The sequence below is a fragment of the Triturus cristatus genome, chromosome 5_2 (assembly GCF_964204655.1).
Source record: "Triturus cristatus chromosome 5_2, aTriCri1.1, whole genome shotgun sequence".
Lineage (NCBI taxonomy): Eukaryota > Metazoa > Chordata > Amphibia > Caudata > Salamandridae > Triturus > Triturus cristatus.
In genome coordinates, this window is record NC_140588.1 from 65,018,414 (window position 1) to 65,035,756 (window position 17,343).

The following is a 17,343-nucleotide window of genomic DNA, read 5'->3' on the forward strand; positions in this document are numbered from 1 at the left end:
GGGAACATTTACCTGTGTTTCACCTGCCTGAAGATGTGGCGGATGTCGTCTTATCTGCCCGTCAATCTACTAAATCACTGTACTGTGGGAGGTGGCGTAGGTTTGTCACTTGGTTTCCGGACCACAAATCTGACCCCTTGAAAACACAATTATCTGACATTCTGAAGTTTTTGCTTTTATTGGCCCTAGAAGGAAGCACAGTATACAGATATCTGGCAGCATTGTCTACCCTCTCCCGCATGGCCCAGTCATTCCTTTTCAAATCCATTTTGTTTTTAGGTTTTTAAAAAGTCTGACCAAAATGTTTGCTCCCACTCCTTTCATTAGGCCCCAGTAGGACCTAAATTTGGTGCTAACCTTTGTAATAGGATCTTAGTTTGAGCTCTTACTTAGTTGTTCCTTACGTTGACTCTTAAGGTGGCACTTATTGTTGCCATAATGGCTGCCAGGTGGTTCAGTGAGTTACAAGCACTGGCCGACAGGGCCTCTTTTACTTGGGCTCATAACCTGAGCTGCTTTCCTTACTAAAGATCTGAAGTTGACAGTCGGTTTTTATATCGAGTGGACGAAGGAACTGGTGTGGACGACCAGCTCTTTGTTGGGTATGTTCGCAACAGAAAGAGGAAAGCGAAGCAGAAAATAACCTTATCCAGATTTAATTATCCTTTGTGTTACGATCTGCTGTGTAGTGTCCCAGAAGGAGCCACTGGAGCCCTCAACATCTGCCTTGGCTAGGGAGTCCCTGTAGGTGACATCTGCAGAGTGGCCACTTGGTCATCCCTTAACACCTTTGCCAAGCATTAGTTGTTGGGATTTGGAGGTGGGGCGGGAGGGGCATTTCACCAGATCTGTGCTATAAGACTAACTAGTATAACCATCTATAAAGCCCAGCTTTGTTTGGGAATCTGTTAAAGAGGTGAGAAATATGCAAGTAGAAGTATCTACAATAAGGAAACGTTCATAACCTTCGGTAAAGATACTTCTGATGGATTCTCCTGTCTACTTGTAGATTCTTTACAATCTCATCCACTTCTGTTTTCTGCTGGATGGGTATGGGCCACAGTAAGAAGATTCTGCTTCTTATGCTGTCTTTGTATGCTGTTGCAGTACATTGCACAACCTGTGGTGCAGATAAAAAACGTGCATGGGACACTGATGTCTCCAGTGTGGGGGGGACTTTATGGCTTCTGTGGCGTCAGTTGTGTCATTTCTAGCACCGATACAAAATTGGTGCCCCTGCTGGGAAGAGAGCTATGGAATAAGCTTTTCCAAACCAGTCTGGCACCTGGAGTGATATTTAAGAGGTGGGGAATTCTGAAGGTAGAATTTTCCATCTCTGTGACTGATTTCCTGCTAACTTCTGTCTAACCTGGCTGATCATTTTTACATCACTAAATTCACCTAAGTCAATATGTGGTCTTTAGTGTGCGTTTGATAGAGAGAGATTATGTAACATGGAAGGAATTATGTGGCTATATGTGGAGCAGCATGTATGTTTTATGGAGTGTTCAACACTGTATGCTTATGATTGGTCCTTAGTGTGGGAGTGGGAGGCGGAAGTGAGCTTTGGGTGCAGCTCTCTTTTGGTTCTCCGTTTTGGAAACCCTTTCACCCAATAAACACGCTACTTCAACTTTCCTGTGTTTCCGCTTCTTTAACTTTCACTTCTTTCTGTTCCGTGGAAAGTGCTGTATGCTACTGTGACACACTTTTTGTGTGATATATATCTATTGTGTCAATCACATAAGAGAAGGGGACAGGGAGCTATTAAAAGGTCCAGCATCTGGAGATGGGCGCAAACGTAGGAAATTTGAAGTAGCGGGCCGGCAGAGTGCAGGGTAGGTGACACGCTCTTCACCGCGTTGAATTGTAATTTCCATCACAGTCTTTACGCGGTCCTTCGCTTCTGACCCAAAGCACATCAGTTCCTTGACTTTAGGTTTCGATTGGGAGACCGGAATAGGTTTATTCATTGAAGGTACTTTTTGAAATGCGTCCCAATTAGTCTTTTTTGGAATCGATTTATATTCTTAGATCTATGCACCCAGCCCTGACGAAGGCTAGGGATACCTGTTTGTGGTACTGAAGAAACGCCACAGATGCCCCCTGGACCTCTAAGGCATGAAACATGTAGACCGTCTAGAACACATAGTGAGAGATTGTCAGTCTTCATAACCACAGTTGACAGTCCACACAATTTTTTACCCTACCACGGGGACCCATGATTAAAAATATATTTCGGTACTCCTTAGATAGTTTTAATTCACTTAATTTCACCATCTCACTCTCCCACTCTCATCATCTCGGCTAAATACAAAAGATCTCTGCAAAAGAGCCCTTTCGTGGGGCCTGTGGAGCTAAGGCCATTGATGAAGCATGACACCCACAAAGGTGTGTGAGGGCACTACCTTCCAATAAGACGCCTCCACTCCAGCTATTATCCAACCAGCCATATCTTTCTTAGGAACAGTTACCCTCCTTGTGTATTCATAGCTATTGTGTGTCACGATTTTGAGCTGTTCCTCTGAGGTTCTTTTGACTAATTTTAACTAGTGTTACAAACATTTTGCGGAAATGGCGAGTTTCACGTGTATAGACTGAAAATGTGCCAAATTGTTCTTAAATGTTTGGCAGCACTTTAATGGTGAATGGATGAGGGATTCATTCTCACTGCAGTTTGCATAATCATAAACTAGAAGACATACTCGTACACACAAAGGCTTCCGCTTGTTAATTCCTATCATTATAAGGCAAATCATGTCATTCGTTCAGTGACTTCAGATGGTGAATAGAAAGCATGGAATGAGCTTTAATCATTCTTCCATTAGCGTTGCTACGTGCAGGCTTTATGTCAAATTATCTTCTTACGGTCTTTTCTTGTCTTTTAGCGCTTTTTAGGTAGCCGAGTTGCTGTTTTTTTTAAGTGCCTTTGTGTGCATCTTTTTTAATGCTAATCAAACCGATATTCATTTGTAAAGTGTGATTTGATACTTATCGTTTTGTGTGTTTGACGTTAGCAACTGATCATTAAATAGGTGCTCCTTTTATGTCATTTTCTTACGTTTAGTAACGTCTGATAGATTTTACCCTTGTGAATTTCCTATCCTTGATAGGAATATAAAATATTCACTCCCTCTCTCCTGTTTTTCTTTTTTCGCTCACTGGAAGTACATGAAAGCATAGACATTGACAATCAAGCATTGGCAAAGAAAGTAGTTCTTGCCTTTATCTATCGGCTATGCCATTGATTTTCAGCAACGGTATGCAGAGTGGGGAGATGTTACAAAAAATAAAAAAACCTGTGATGTGGCTGCCTGTTATTTTGTAGGCCCTCATGTAACACATGCGCACCTGCAAACTAATGCTTGTGCTTTTTTTTTTTTTTTGAAAAACCTTTATTACAGTTTCAGAGACATACAAGTATGGGCCTACAACCAACAGGCCGGCCGCTAATGCACAGTGTAAACCTAGACACAGCTTAACAATCACATCGATGAAGCAATAAGAGAGCTACTGGAGTGCTAATCAACTCAGCCGGCCGCAGCCGCAGTCCATAAACAAGCAAGGAAAGGTTTCATATTTTTGAGAAAACGAAAAACATCACACACACAAGACAGAGGAGGTTAATGGCAGTAACATGTGCTCCTCGTATCGAAGGAGTAAACAAACCCGGGGAGACAGAGGGGGGGGGGGGCAAGGCAGAAGAAACCAAATTCGCATGTCGCAGGAGCAATGCTTGTGCTTTTTAGTTACAAAACTTAGTTGAATCTGTAACTAAAAAGAAAAGAAAACATACAAAAGTGTTAATATTTTAGTCAGCCTGTAAGGTGAGGAACAGAAGCAAATGGGTGGGGCAGAAGCAACACGAGTGGAGGGTGGAAGAACACAGACGCAACACAGGAGGGCTGGATAGAGGCGAAATCAACACCGGTGAGGGTAGATGAGATAGGCAAAAGCAGCATGAGGAAGGGCAGGAAGAACAGAGAAGAAACACGAGGATGGGAGGAAAGCAACACGCAGCGTACAGGTGGATGGAAGGAACAACAGGGAAAAAGGAGGAACATGCGGGTTAGGAGAAGCAACACTAAGGGTGTGGGGAAGCAGTGGGGAGAAGCACACAGGTGAGGGAAATGGGGAGAGGAGAAGTGTTCTGACAACAGAGAGCAAAACGAGTGCAGAGAGAGAAGTACACAAGGGAGACAGCTCAAAAACACATGATCTGCCATGGAGGGCTTAACACAAAAAAAGGCAGTTCCTGAAAAGCAAGCAGTGGTTGAAGCAGAGGTGCCAGCCAGTCAAAGAGATGGTAGAGAGGCATGGTAGGAGCAAACACAAGATTGACAAGTTGGGACACAAATAAGTAGCAGGCAAATGAGTGACACGAAAACCTACTAATCGTAAATAGTGAGTGAGCTCCAAGCCCATCTATGTGCTTGGTAAGCCACAATATGCCTCGCAATGGCCAGTGCATGTGCTGTTTAGTAGGTTTGGACTAAAAATGTCTGCTGCCAAGCTGCTCTTTCTTTTACATATTTGTCCGTTGTAATATCGCAGTCAGTGGCACCTTAACCTGTTCTGAAGTGTTCGTATTATAAGTTCTTAGCAATTAAAATTGGGGGAAATTGTATTATTAGCTTTGTATACTTACATTTTCATTTGTTTGTAATGTTTGTTTTTCTTACAGTTCATCTGCATCATGGGGCAATAGTAGTGGAGCTTGTCTTCTCTATGTTATCAGATTACAGGCATACTTTTCATATCAGCTTGGTGCAAATAATAGTTGGCTAGCTGCAAATAGCTTCTGCTGAATCCTTTGTGCAATATATGGGTTATAACTTTGTAGTCCAGCATAAACAATGGGACCTTATACTGGATAAAAAAAAATGCAACCTGAAATCAAAACCTTTCTTTGATTATGAATGACCAGTGTCGTGATTCAACTGCAATTTTCTCAAGAGCAGTTCATGACATGTACGAAGTTAATAAGTCAACAACCAGACCTTGTTGAACTCCAGTTTAAACTATTTGTTACTGTCCAACTCGGGTTTCTATCAGGAAAGTATCACCTTATTTTAATGTTAGGTTATTAATCTGGTTTTCTGAAGCAAAATGCAATGGTTTGTCCTTATTTGGAGAAAATCCAGACTCTTAATCTTTAACTTCTTTTATTCCTTGGCTCTTCTTTTACATCTTTGTTTAGGTCTCTCAATTCTTTTGCAGCAGGATCTTTGAGAAGTGGTGCTCTGTTGAGACAAATAATGAACTAAGCTTTCAAATAAAGGAAGGGTCCTTCTTGGTAAAACTGCTGTAAATAGTGAGTGAATCTCTATATAGGTTTGTCTCTTGATTTTCAAAAATATAAATAATCTTTCAAGCACACTATCATGTTTCACAGTTGTGTTTGTTCGTATTGTATATACTTTGTCCAACGTCCCATTCATAATCCGAGTATGCTTAGTATCTAAGGTTAATAGCAGCAAATTAAATCCTCAGATATTTTTTTTAAATATATAAATATATTATGCCATTGTTGGACCTAGGATGCATTAACAGTGATTTGGCTAACCTTAGAAGAAGGTTGGCCAAAGGACTAGAAACACAATTGGTACACAATCTCCTGGCTTAAATGAAAAAGGGAGAACTAACAAAAGACTAAACAAGCTATTTCATGTTATGAGACAGTTAAACGCATGATCTTATAATTGTCTGTCTGGTGTATACAATCTACCTGAAAAATGTTTTTTTATTGATGGAACATTAAACTCTCAATCACAAGATATATTGAATGAGCCACATAAAAGCGTGCTGAGAGAGGCATTTGATTTGAAGAAAAGGAGTACTACTTGATTAGATCCTTCAGAGTTTCTTTCCCAGGGTTGTACAGCACCTTAGAATTCCTGATACCACCCATGGTCTCAATCACAGTCAACAATAGAAACTCTCCTTACTTTTTCAGGTCTCTTGTTAGAATCATTCCCAGAGGAGTCTTTTATCTGCTCCAGAATATTTTATTTCACAGGGCCTCGCTCAGCTGCAGAATATGTGATTTTGTGGACATTTGCAGTGAAAATATTTCTTCTACTAGGGCAATGCTTTGTATTTATCCAACATTTTTGTCATTTCTTATGCTCACTTTATTGTTCACATCTGGTCTGGTCTTTGGGCTTGACATTGGGTTTACAATGTGATCAAGGCTGGAGCCACCACATTCAAGCCTCTGTCTTTTTGTGATGGTAGTGTAATGTGAGGGTGTATTAAAGTACTTGCCTGTTATGATGCAGAAGGGCAAATTGATCATTGTTGCTTTGGACTGATGACAAATGGGTGATGGTCACTCTGGACTGACGGTTTGTATTTGCAGTGCTAATATAGTAGCTTTAAGAATCATTTTGGAAAAAATAGACATCTTCACCCAATTCCCATTGTTTTAATACATCCAAACTTCAACCAATCAAAGCAGAGACCCTGAAGCACTCCTCCCCTGCAGAGCCACCATACTTCAAATTTACCGTACATCATGTGATAGAGAGTCTCCCTGAGCTCTGCCTCAGTCACAGCGTTACTACTGTCAACATTTGACCTGTTAGCTCTTCATCTGTTTCTGAACTTTTATCCAACATCTGAGGTACAGTGTGTGTGGGATTCTTTCCCTGTTTTACTCATGTCTGAGGGATCCATGTAAGGCTTTTCAGGCCTTGTAAATCCTGTGGAAAATCTAGACTCTTCTCTGAGGATCCTCACAAGAAATGTTTGTACTGCCTTTACCCTCAGAACAAACCCAAAGAGGGCAACTGGTGCATTTTTCAGCCAAAACCCTGGAGGAGAGGGAGGCCAGGCTTCTCCTATGGCTCCTGAAGAAGAAAACTCAGTCTGAGTGAAGAAAAAGGACACTTTTCCTCAAAAAGGCATAAAAATGTATGCTCTACCTTATCTGACAGGGACGCAAAGAAGACAAAATCCCATAGCAAGTCTATCAACATTGAAAGGTTGAGGAGGAAGGTGCCTGCCGAGTCTTCTTCCTCTTACAGGAGATCTCCTTCTTAACCTGCATCTATTCCTTGCACACCTTTCAAGGAACTAAGAAGAAAATCCGTCCTTCGACAGACCTGTCGGCGATGACCATTCTGTCGACAGACGCTTTGTCGGCGAGGAAGGTGTCTAGGCATGTCTCCCCTTCAGTTTCAATGACTACAGTGACATCTACGCTGATGACCAGAACGACAACATCTTCGTGGTTGACAAACACACTGACGACTTCAAATGACGACGACTTTGTCAGCGGCGGCAAGAGTTTTGGCGGCAGATTCATCTCTGTCCTCCGCTCCATGTTCGATGCCTCCGATGAAGATTCCATCCTGGGCAACGTCGGCAACTGCACCGTTGACGAGTCGTTCAAGATACACTTTTTACATCGGAGAAGAGCATTCCAACAGCTGCTCACCATGAGATTTCAAAGGGTTTCTCCTTTGCCCAAAGTGTTCCTGCTGGAGATGCAGGAATCTGGGGATGAGAGTTTTTGGCCTTGCTTACAGACCTTCACAACTTAATGTCAAGTATCAAGAAACGAAGGATGAGGACCCTTTTGCCTATCTGGAGGGTGATTTCTCTTTCTGTGATAAACTCCAGGACCTGGCTCAGGAATAGGACACTTTCCAGATACATTACCCCTACAAAGAGCCAGAGGAAGAACAACATTTTGGCCAAGGGTCTTTGTCACTGTGCCTATCTCATTAGTCACCAGTTTGCGCAAGATGATTAATGATTACTACAAAAGGTGTCCTGAGGCCAACGTCCAAAGGCAACAGACTCAGATGTGGACGGATGCTGCTGAGGCGGTATCTCAGCCTAAGAGCCCTTTTGGACTGCAGTAGAAGGAAAGACCTGTGTTGCCACCTATTATTATTTGGGATGACTTTGCCAGTAGTAATGGGGACCAGCATCCGTGATTTTCCTTTTGATTCCATAGATTACCTGAAATGGGAGGACTATGTGGAGCCATTATCTGCGTCTCCTAGCCCAACCTCTGCAGATTCACCTCCAGCTGATATTGGCGGCTTTCATGGGCTTCTTGAAAGGGCGTCCAGTCGCTTCGACTTACCGCTCCCTGCCAAGCAGACGAATTGCTTTCTTCATGCAGCAGCAGCATTTCTAGACTTTTCACCTCTGGAGTACTGTACCAGCAAAATGCATAACAGCCTTACTCCCAGCAGGGGTTTCGCTTAACATATCTTTTCCAGCAGACATACACAATCCCGCAGTATCCTCTCACACTAGGCAACCTGCACGAATATGTCCTCTGGCTGGAGGAAAGTCACAGAATGGTTCTAGACCGCAATGATATCTTTCAGGCACTAGTCACCTCAGTCCCAAATCAACAATAAGGAAAGCCTCTATCCAAATTTTACAATCAATGAAAAAGCATATCTTCCGACAAATGGGTTTAGATGTAATCCAGTACTGTCACACCTGGAGTTTGTTCAAATGCCACCCAATTTTCCACCACGCAAAACATCGAATAGTCATCTGTCTCTGATGAAGCAGGAACTTTGTTTGCTTCTCTCCAAGGATGCGATAGAGGAAGTCCTGAGAAGTCAACACAACACAGGATTCCACTTCAAATTCTTAATCATCAAAAAGAAGTCAGGAAAATGGAGACCGGTAATGGACTTGATGCTCCTGTACAAATTCATCAAGAAACAACCTTTCAGGATGCTTTCCTTCCAGGAGATACTGCAGCTCCTAGAAACAGGGGATTACATGACATCCCTGGACGTTCTAGATGCGTATTTCCATATTCCCATCCACGTGAAGCATCGATAATTCCGGTGGTTAAAGGTGGCAGGGTGCCATCACCAATTCAAAGTGCTTCCTTTAGGGCTGCGTTTGGCTCGGAGGGTCTTCACCAAATGCGTGGCCCCGGTAGCAGCCCTCCTGAGGAGAACAGGGCACCAGATCTGTCCATAACTGGACAGCTGGCTAATATAAGGAGCCACCTCTCACTCTGCAAGACAATTGACTGGGGCCTGTTTGAAGCTATTCTAAACTCTGGGCCTCAAGCTGAGCAGGGAAAAGTCGTCTCTAATCCCATCCAGGTCAACTGTTTTCCTGGGGCAATTCTGGATATGAAGGTTGCCAAGGTTTTTCCAACATCAGGGAGGATTCATCTTCTCAAGTCAATAACAGCTTCCCTCTCTGCAAAAAGGTTCACATCTGTCCAGAAGTGCAAGTCAATGTTGGGAAATATGTCATTGTGCATCCCGTTGATTTCAAACTGTCATCTTAGCATAAAGCCTTTGCAACAACTAGAGGAACAACGGGTTCAGTGTCATGGCACCTTCAAGGACACAATTACCTCAAAGATGAAGCTGGCAATATCTTAGTGGGTCAACACAGAAAAAGTCTCTCAAGGTCTCTCTTTCGTTCCTGTTCAGCCCCATATGGTTATAACAACAGACTCCTCCGTGGAAGGCTGGGGGGCTCACCTGCAGGATTTGGTGATTGACAGAAAATGGACCGCTCAGGAAGCATTATCACACATAAACCTTCTAGTGCTGATATTGATCTTCCTTGGTCTTCAGACTTTCCTTGCCAGGCTCAAAGTTTATGAGAACAGGCAGCACTACAACAGTGTTTTATCTCACCAAGCAAGGGGGAATACGATCACAGATTCTGTTATCTCAAGCTCAACAAATCTGGAAATGCTTACCTGACAGCAAAATTACCATGCAGATAGAGTATTTGCCAGGCGTAGAGAACAAATGGGCGGATGCACTGAACAGGACAGACAAACTGTGTCACGAGTGGGAACTCAAACAGCAGCATTTGACACAGGTGTTTTGAAGTTGGGGTGTGCCAAACGTGGATCTCTTTACTGCCGTTCACAATAAGAAATGGAGGTTGTGTGCCAGCAGATACCCGCAACTTGGGTCCTAGGGGAATGCATTCCATCTATCATGGATGGTGATGTTCACATATGCTTTCCCTCCTTTCCCGCTCAGCCTCAAGGTCATAATCAAAATGAACCAGGAACCTTGTAGTCTCATACTCAGAGCTCCAGCATAGGCAAGGCAGTACTGGTTCACAAAGCTTCTTCGCCGATGAAAAGGGGCAGGTTGTCTATCCACTGATACGTTCTCTCAGCTTGGCACCTCACGACAATTAGTTTGAGACACTGAATATGGCTGAGGATTGCAGATCGTTCATGCTGACTCCAAGATTAAATGTTATTCTGCAAAATGGAAGAGGTTTTTGCCCCTGGTGGGGGTCTCAGTCTCTGTATATCCTCTTCTCCAGACCACGTTTTTCCTTATCTGCTGCATCTAATGAAATCAGGACTGAGTCACTCTTCCTGTGATATGGCAGCTCAACAGAGTCTAATCTCAGCTCATGAGAGCTCTTTTGGATCCAGTTCATAAGGCTGACTTGAAATATTGTTCCTGGAAAGTAGCTTTTTCGTTTGGCGCTCACCTTCGCAAGGAGAATAAGTGAAATTCAAGCCTTGATAATTCACGAGCCATATCTACGGATCCGCTGGGACCGAACCCCTACGCGCTGCAGCGCCTTGCCTTTGCCAAGGCTTGTTGGCTCTACACTATAGAGATCTTTGGGCTACAAGAAGCTCCAGCCTCCAGCTCTTTTCCTGCCAAGTGCAGCGTCCTCACCGCATCCTCTGCACTGTGGGCCTTCCTTCTTAGTGAGCTGCTTAAGGTCCTCTAGCGACTCCTGTGTTTTGCCTGTGGACTTTCCTTTGGGTCCAACCGTGCTTCAGTGAGCTCCCCTGCTTGCTCTGGGCCTACTCGGACTCTCCTGCTTGTGGTAAGTCCCTTGGACCTTGCTGTTTCCAACATTGCTGCTTCTTGGTTATCCACACCAGTTGTGCTTACTAAGGCTTTAGGTGCTCCCACCAGACACCATCACCCTGGTCATTGACATCCGATGTGGGACAGGTCATGCATGGCTCCTGGTCTTCCTCAGCGTCGCCTGGTCCTCACAGCTGCCGCAACAAGGTCACCCTCAGCTCTCCTGAACCGTCCGACTTCAGTGGGCATTGCCCTTCCGTGCCTCCTGGTCACTCCTGAGTGGCATATACTCTGCCCCCTCTGCTTGCAGGTTCTTCACAGCCAGAATACACCCTTGGATTCCACCGGTCTTCTTTACCTTCTCCAGAGGCACGTTTCTCCAAGTCTTCCATTGCCGTCTACGGAGGTTTCTGAAGTCTCTTCACCCCTATGCACCTGGCTTCCCTGGTGTAGATAACCTGGTCTCTGGGGTATCTACGGTTGGGGTGGCCCTCCAATCTTCCATCCTCCAAGGTAATTCTTCGGGGTCCTCTGGGAAGGGTCCTACTGCAAAACTGCAACCATGACTTCTCCATCGACTTAAATTGGGCACGCGGTTGTGTTCCCACTCCGCACACAGCCTCCGTGGGGTTCCTGTGTACTTAACTTGGGTGGTTCCTTGTATCCCTGGCTCCTCTGGATCTTCTGGTCCAAGTCCCGTCCTCCCTTGCAGCTCGCATTCAGCTTTGGTAATATATGGTTCGGTCTCCCCCTGGAGACCACTGTACTTTGTGCTACTTACCTTATTGCAATTGAAGTATTGTTGTGTATTGTGTTGAAATCTCCATGTAGGAGATCTATCAATGTGTTAGTGAGTCTTGTGTAATAAATAGAAGTATTTTTATAATAACACTGTGTGGTTCTTTTTCGTTTAACCTACACTACATGACTAAACCGGTCAAACAAGCTGCTTAACACTCCTTCAAGATAAGCCTGAAGGCTGCTCACCACACCTACCACATTGAGAGCTTTCTATGGTTATCAGAGACCACTAAAATCACCATAAGGGTTGCCTGGATTAGTTCAAGGAGCATCACTTCAATAAGTGTGCACCATATACTAAGCCAGCCTCCTACATGCAGTCTCTAAAACATTTGCAGAGTGTTAGTGAACCTAGTAGGAAAGCATGCCAGTGGAAGAGTGACTGTCCCAATTGGATGTACAGGACATTTATTACATTCTTGCATTTAATCCCATTAATATTTGAATGTCAATTTTTAAACTAAAAATTAGAACTTGTTACCTTCTTTAAAGTTCTTTCCCACTTTGTTTCCTGGGCCTATTTTTGAAGAGCAGCTAAGCATGTTAGCTGTAGTATGTAGATGATAAGCCCTTAAAAGCATCTTAACCAATGGAACAAAATTATTAGAAGGCAGAGCTTCTTAGCCGAAACAGAAACATAATATCTAGTACTGCTTATACTAAATATATCATTTAAAGGAGATTAACTTTTCTTTAAAAGAATCATGCTGCCAGGCGCCATCTTGCTTTTCCCCACAACACCAGGCGAGAAAGTTCCCTCGCAGAAAACTGCGAACTCTGCAGTCCATTTAGGATTCTAGTGAACGCAGATACCGCACCTAAAGATTTTTTTTTTTAGCTTGTTTTTATTAGCATTTGGCACAAGTCTAAGGCACACTAAGACAACACTGGCGTAATGCCTACAGTATGTCTCATACAACTTCCAGCGTGACAGTAGAATGATTGATTGCTCAAATATGCAGTATAAATTATAGGACAATAACAATACACTTCCTATATTAAAGTAAGACTGCAGCCGAATAAACAAAGCGGCACATCGCCAAGGTTGAAGATCCTCTCATGCACCACCCCTGAATAAGTTGGGCAAAAGGGAAGAGGGGTAAATAGGAGATGGATTAAGGAGCAGCTGGAGCAGGGAAAATCGTTGTGTAGGGGAGTAGGCTAGACATGGCCAGAGCACCTCAGTCACGTCTCCCGTGTCACTCCGAATCCCACATAGGCGAAGTAATTCACCCAGAGTAAATGTCCGCACAACTTTTGAACTATTCCCGCAGGACGGTGCCTGCCCCGGATCTCCAGATATGTTGGGAGTGGGGGCTGTCAGTAACTCTTCTACTGACAAACTATGTAACTTGCTCTCCCAAAAATCCATATCATGCTCAGCATGCTCATCCGTGCGTACTGCCGGCAGTCGCCGCTCCTCCGCCACGTCCCATTCTTGCATATCTGCCTGCCATTTCCTGCTTGCCGTAGCCATGGACTGCAGCCACTGGATGGCCTCCTGTCGCTTGGCCAGCACCAGTCCTAGGAGTGTAAACTTATGATTCATCAGGGTCCCACGTTTAGGTGTCGGGAACACCCCAAGCAAACAATGATTGACGGAGGACTCCGCCGGCACTCGTTTGACTGCTCGTAATGTCCTCAAGATCTCCCCCCAAAATTCTTGTAACTTGCTACAATCCCACGTCATGTGGAGGAGGGAAGCTGGGGCTGACCCACATCAGGGGCAGGCATCCGAACAAGCTCTGTTGATTCTATGTAGATGCTGGGGAGTCAGATAGACCTAGTGAAAGTAGTTAAACTGTGTGAGTTTGAACCTGCGTTACTTGCCACTTCCCTAACCGGGGAAAACGCTCTCTTCTAGGCTCCGTCGGTAAGAGGCTCTGTCAGACTATTCACCCACCTGTCCCGAACTACTCACATGTTGATATGGTGATCCCTTTTAGGAGCCTTGTAACTATGTGAGATTAAGCCCCGAGGTGACCCAGGGTCCAGTATTATCTGTAATATCTGAGACTCCTCGGGTCTGGGGGGGGGGGTACAATTGGTCGGGCAATTGGTCCAGATCTCGCAAATCATGCAAGATAACGTGGCATATTGCAGGAATTGGCCTTGGTGAAGGCCAAACACATCCTGAGCCTTCGCCATCATAAGGAACATGCCGCTAAAGTAGAGCTCACCAGCGGTATTGCAATTTCTCATAAACCACTGCAAAGGGTCCATCACATATTGGATCTCACGAACAGTCTTCAGCCACCAAAGGGTCAGAGGTCTGGCGTAGGGCCCCCCGTCTTAGTACTTGCTTTAGCTTATGGTTCCAGGCCGTTGCCCTCTGATGGACGATAAAGTGGTGATTGACCGGATTACACGCTCGCAGCATGAGGCACCTCTAGAGATCTGCTGTCGGTTCCCCATGCGCCTGGTAGATTCTTCTCCATGTTCGGGCCATCGGAACACCACTGAGACGCATAATGTAAGAGACCCACAAAGTAGTATAGCCGTAGGTCCTGCAGTCTGAAGCCTACCAGGTTGGTGTCTAACTTCAAAATGTCAAGTCTAACTCTGCAGCGCTTACCCGCCCACATGAGGGCTACTAGGAGACTGTTAAGTTTAATGAAGGTATACAGCTGGACACCACACATGGATTTTGAAGAGCGTAACGACATAGGGGCAAAAGAACCTTCTTGCTCAGTGCAACTCTACCCAACACCGACAGGGGCAGGCGGACCTAGAAACAAATGGAATCATCTAGGCCTCTGAGGACTGCCCATGGTGCGACTACAGCAGGGCCCCGGGGGCTTGCTATCTGAATCCCCAGATACCGAAAATGGTCCCTTTCCCATCGAGCTCCGTTACTAAGAGCGCAGCAAATCGTGCCCTCGCTAGTGCGGCCACAGCACTGTCTTCTGCTTGTTGACCCGAAGGCCTGATGCTACTTCTAATTCGGACATCATACTCAACAGTGCTCTTATCCACTGCTCATGGTGGGTGATATACATACACCCGCATATAGTCTGCATAAAGTGAGACTACATGGTTGATGCTGCCCACCTCAATACTAAACTCAGCCATGTTGTGGCGAAGGCGAACCACCACTGGCTCCACAGCTAACTCAAAGAGGAGCAGCGACAAAGGGTAGCCCTCCCAATAGGGAAGCTGTTCGACACCACAGGGCCAGTCCGAGCCCGTGCACAAGATCAGCATAATGAAGCTCCACCCAAGACTGAAACACAGGCCCAATCCCAATCCCGATTCTCCTGAGGACTTCCCAGAGGTATTCCCAATCGAGGGTGTCGCTTTTTTGATGTGTAAGGCAATTAGCGCTGCCTTTAACTCTGTATCTGTGACCGAGTGTAACAGTGTAATGAGTGTAACACATGGGACAATCTAAATTTATTAAAGGCCCCTGTCCTGGCAGGAAGCTGCACTGGTCGTCGTACACTAAGTACTCGCAGCCTAATGGTTAGGGCCTTCAAGTAATTTTGCGTCCACTCCCAACATAGACAGGGGCCAATGAGAACTGGGTTCCGAGAGGTCTCTACCTGGCTTGGGGAGCATGACTGTGCGTCATGCATGGTCTGTGGTATGATCCCAAATCTGTGCGCCTCCTGTAATGTCTATAACAATCGGGGGAGCAGTAAAGCAGAATTGGCTTGATAATATTCCTCCGGTAGCCCATCGGGCCTCGGTGGCTTGCTGCGCGTCATCTGCCGGACTACCATCAGCTCCTCCATCGAGTGCTCCCCTCTAGGCCTACCGTCTGTTCGGCTGCGAGTCGAGGGAGTGGAAGGGGGTCTAAAAACTTGCATCCCGTCGCCCCATAAACTGTCAAAAGGTGGAGATTAGTTGCGGGCTGTGACTATGCAAAGGTGCCTTCCAAGTGCCTCAGATAGAATCACCAGGGGCGGGTGTTCCCTTTTAAATAACCATGCCAATCGGTGTCCCGACTTGTCACCCTCGTGATGCAACAACTGGTAATAGTTCTTCCGAACCAATCTGTCTAACCTATCCCAGGTATCCTCCACTGCCCTCAGGACTGTCAACAGCAGCTTTCGCTGGTTCCCTGGTGCAGAGGCATCGCACTGAAGGATCGGATGCTGCCTTCCTCCTCCAGTAGTTGCACCTCTAGGAAGCATCTGGTGCTACTAATGTGTTACAGACACCAACCCCCCACCTTACCGCCTTCATTGCATCCCACTCAACGTCCCTGTGTGTCATTGAGGAGCAATTGTAGTCAAAATAACCTGCTGTCACGGTCCTGAGCTCTTCGCGAAACAGCGAGTGAGTGCCTCCGGGTGTAAATGCCACACGAGCACCAAGGGTCTGTCACAACCCATCTCCTACTCCAACAGCAGTGGCGCATAGTCAGAAAGAAATCTACCCAATATCTGCATCTGCACTGTTTCAGTGGCAATATCCTCTGTTGCTAAGAATCTGTTGAAGCGATATACGTGTTGTGTGTTGGGACATAATATGTGTATTCCCTATTGCCAGGGTGCATTGTGCGCCAGACATCTAGGCAGCCTATCGGGGTCATCGCTTCGCTCAGTGCAGCTGCCATTTTCGGCTTTGCGCCTTATTTTGGGGATGTCAATCCCATCTACCATCCAACAGGCAGTTGAAATCTCCTGCCCACAGTAGGGGGTTCCAAGATAAGGGAGGAGCACTCGCTCCAGGTCTCAATAGAATGTCCCATTATCTGAGTTTGCTGCATGTACATTCAGCAGACACACTTCACGTTGGTCTAGCAGGCCGCCCACCAGAAGGTATCTACCTCCCACATCAGCTTGAAAGCACCGCAACTGGAAAGGGACCTGATGTACAATCCATATGGGGACTCCACGAGCATAGTAGGTAGCGGAATAAAACTGCCCCCTCCCTTTCCACTGCACCTTCTCGGCTTCACTCTCCAATAGGTGTGTTTCTTGCAGCAGAGCAATCTGTACACTCTGTCGCCTGAGGTATGTGTGAACCCTGTACCGCTTAATATAGGCGTTTAGCCTCTGCACAGTACAGGTCACCACCCTAAAACGTGAAGGCATATAATGAAGTAACCTACTGTACCCTGCCCACTCCACCCCACTCCATCACCCATCACTTCACCGCTGCTGCAACAGAAAAACATACCAAATAGAAACAGCCTCTACCTCCCATGGGCGTAAACACTCCAGAACAACACGTCTCCTCAATCATCGTAACCCCACAACACCCACCCCAAAAAATATCTACTTCAGCAGAAAAACCTCATCGTGCCACTGCTCTGTCTTCAGTCAACTCACAACATTAGTAATATCTGTGTATCCTGATCCACACACCCTTGCCACACCAGTCATACCCACCGAACCCTAAGTTCAATGCCACATGAACATATATTCAAGACTAATGTAAATCATTGGGCCGAAGAACAGGAACATTTTCTCAAATTTTGGAGGTAATAGCAGGCATGCACCAGTGGCTATTCTGCATGCTCGAAATAGAGATGCACAAATGGGTAGGCTGTGATCCAATAAGGAGTTAAAAATTCAGGCAAAGCACAGGTATAGGCAGTGAGAGCGTGCCAGAAGAGACCTGTCAACCTCTTCTGCCAATTAAAAAGAGAAGCAAGATGGTAATAGGTATGTGTAATGCACAAGGAAGAAGTGGAAAGATACCTTTGGTGTGTGCAAGCTGGGAAAAAGCAGAAAGACAACATGGGGTGTTCACTGTAGAGGATGCAGCTCTGTATTAATAAATAATTTATTTC

At 45.4% G+C, this 17,343-nt stretch overlaps 1 protein-coding gene across 1 annotated transcript in view; it reads left to right on the top strand.

The window, feature by feature from the left end:
- NFX1 (nuclear transcription factor, X-box binding 1) overlaps positions 1-17,343 on the top strand; it is a 660,521-nt gene that overhangs the window by 267,904 nt on the left and 375,274 nt on the right. The gene's annotated exons all lie outside the window — the stretch shown is intronic.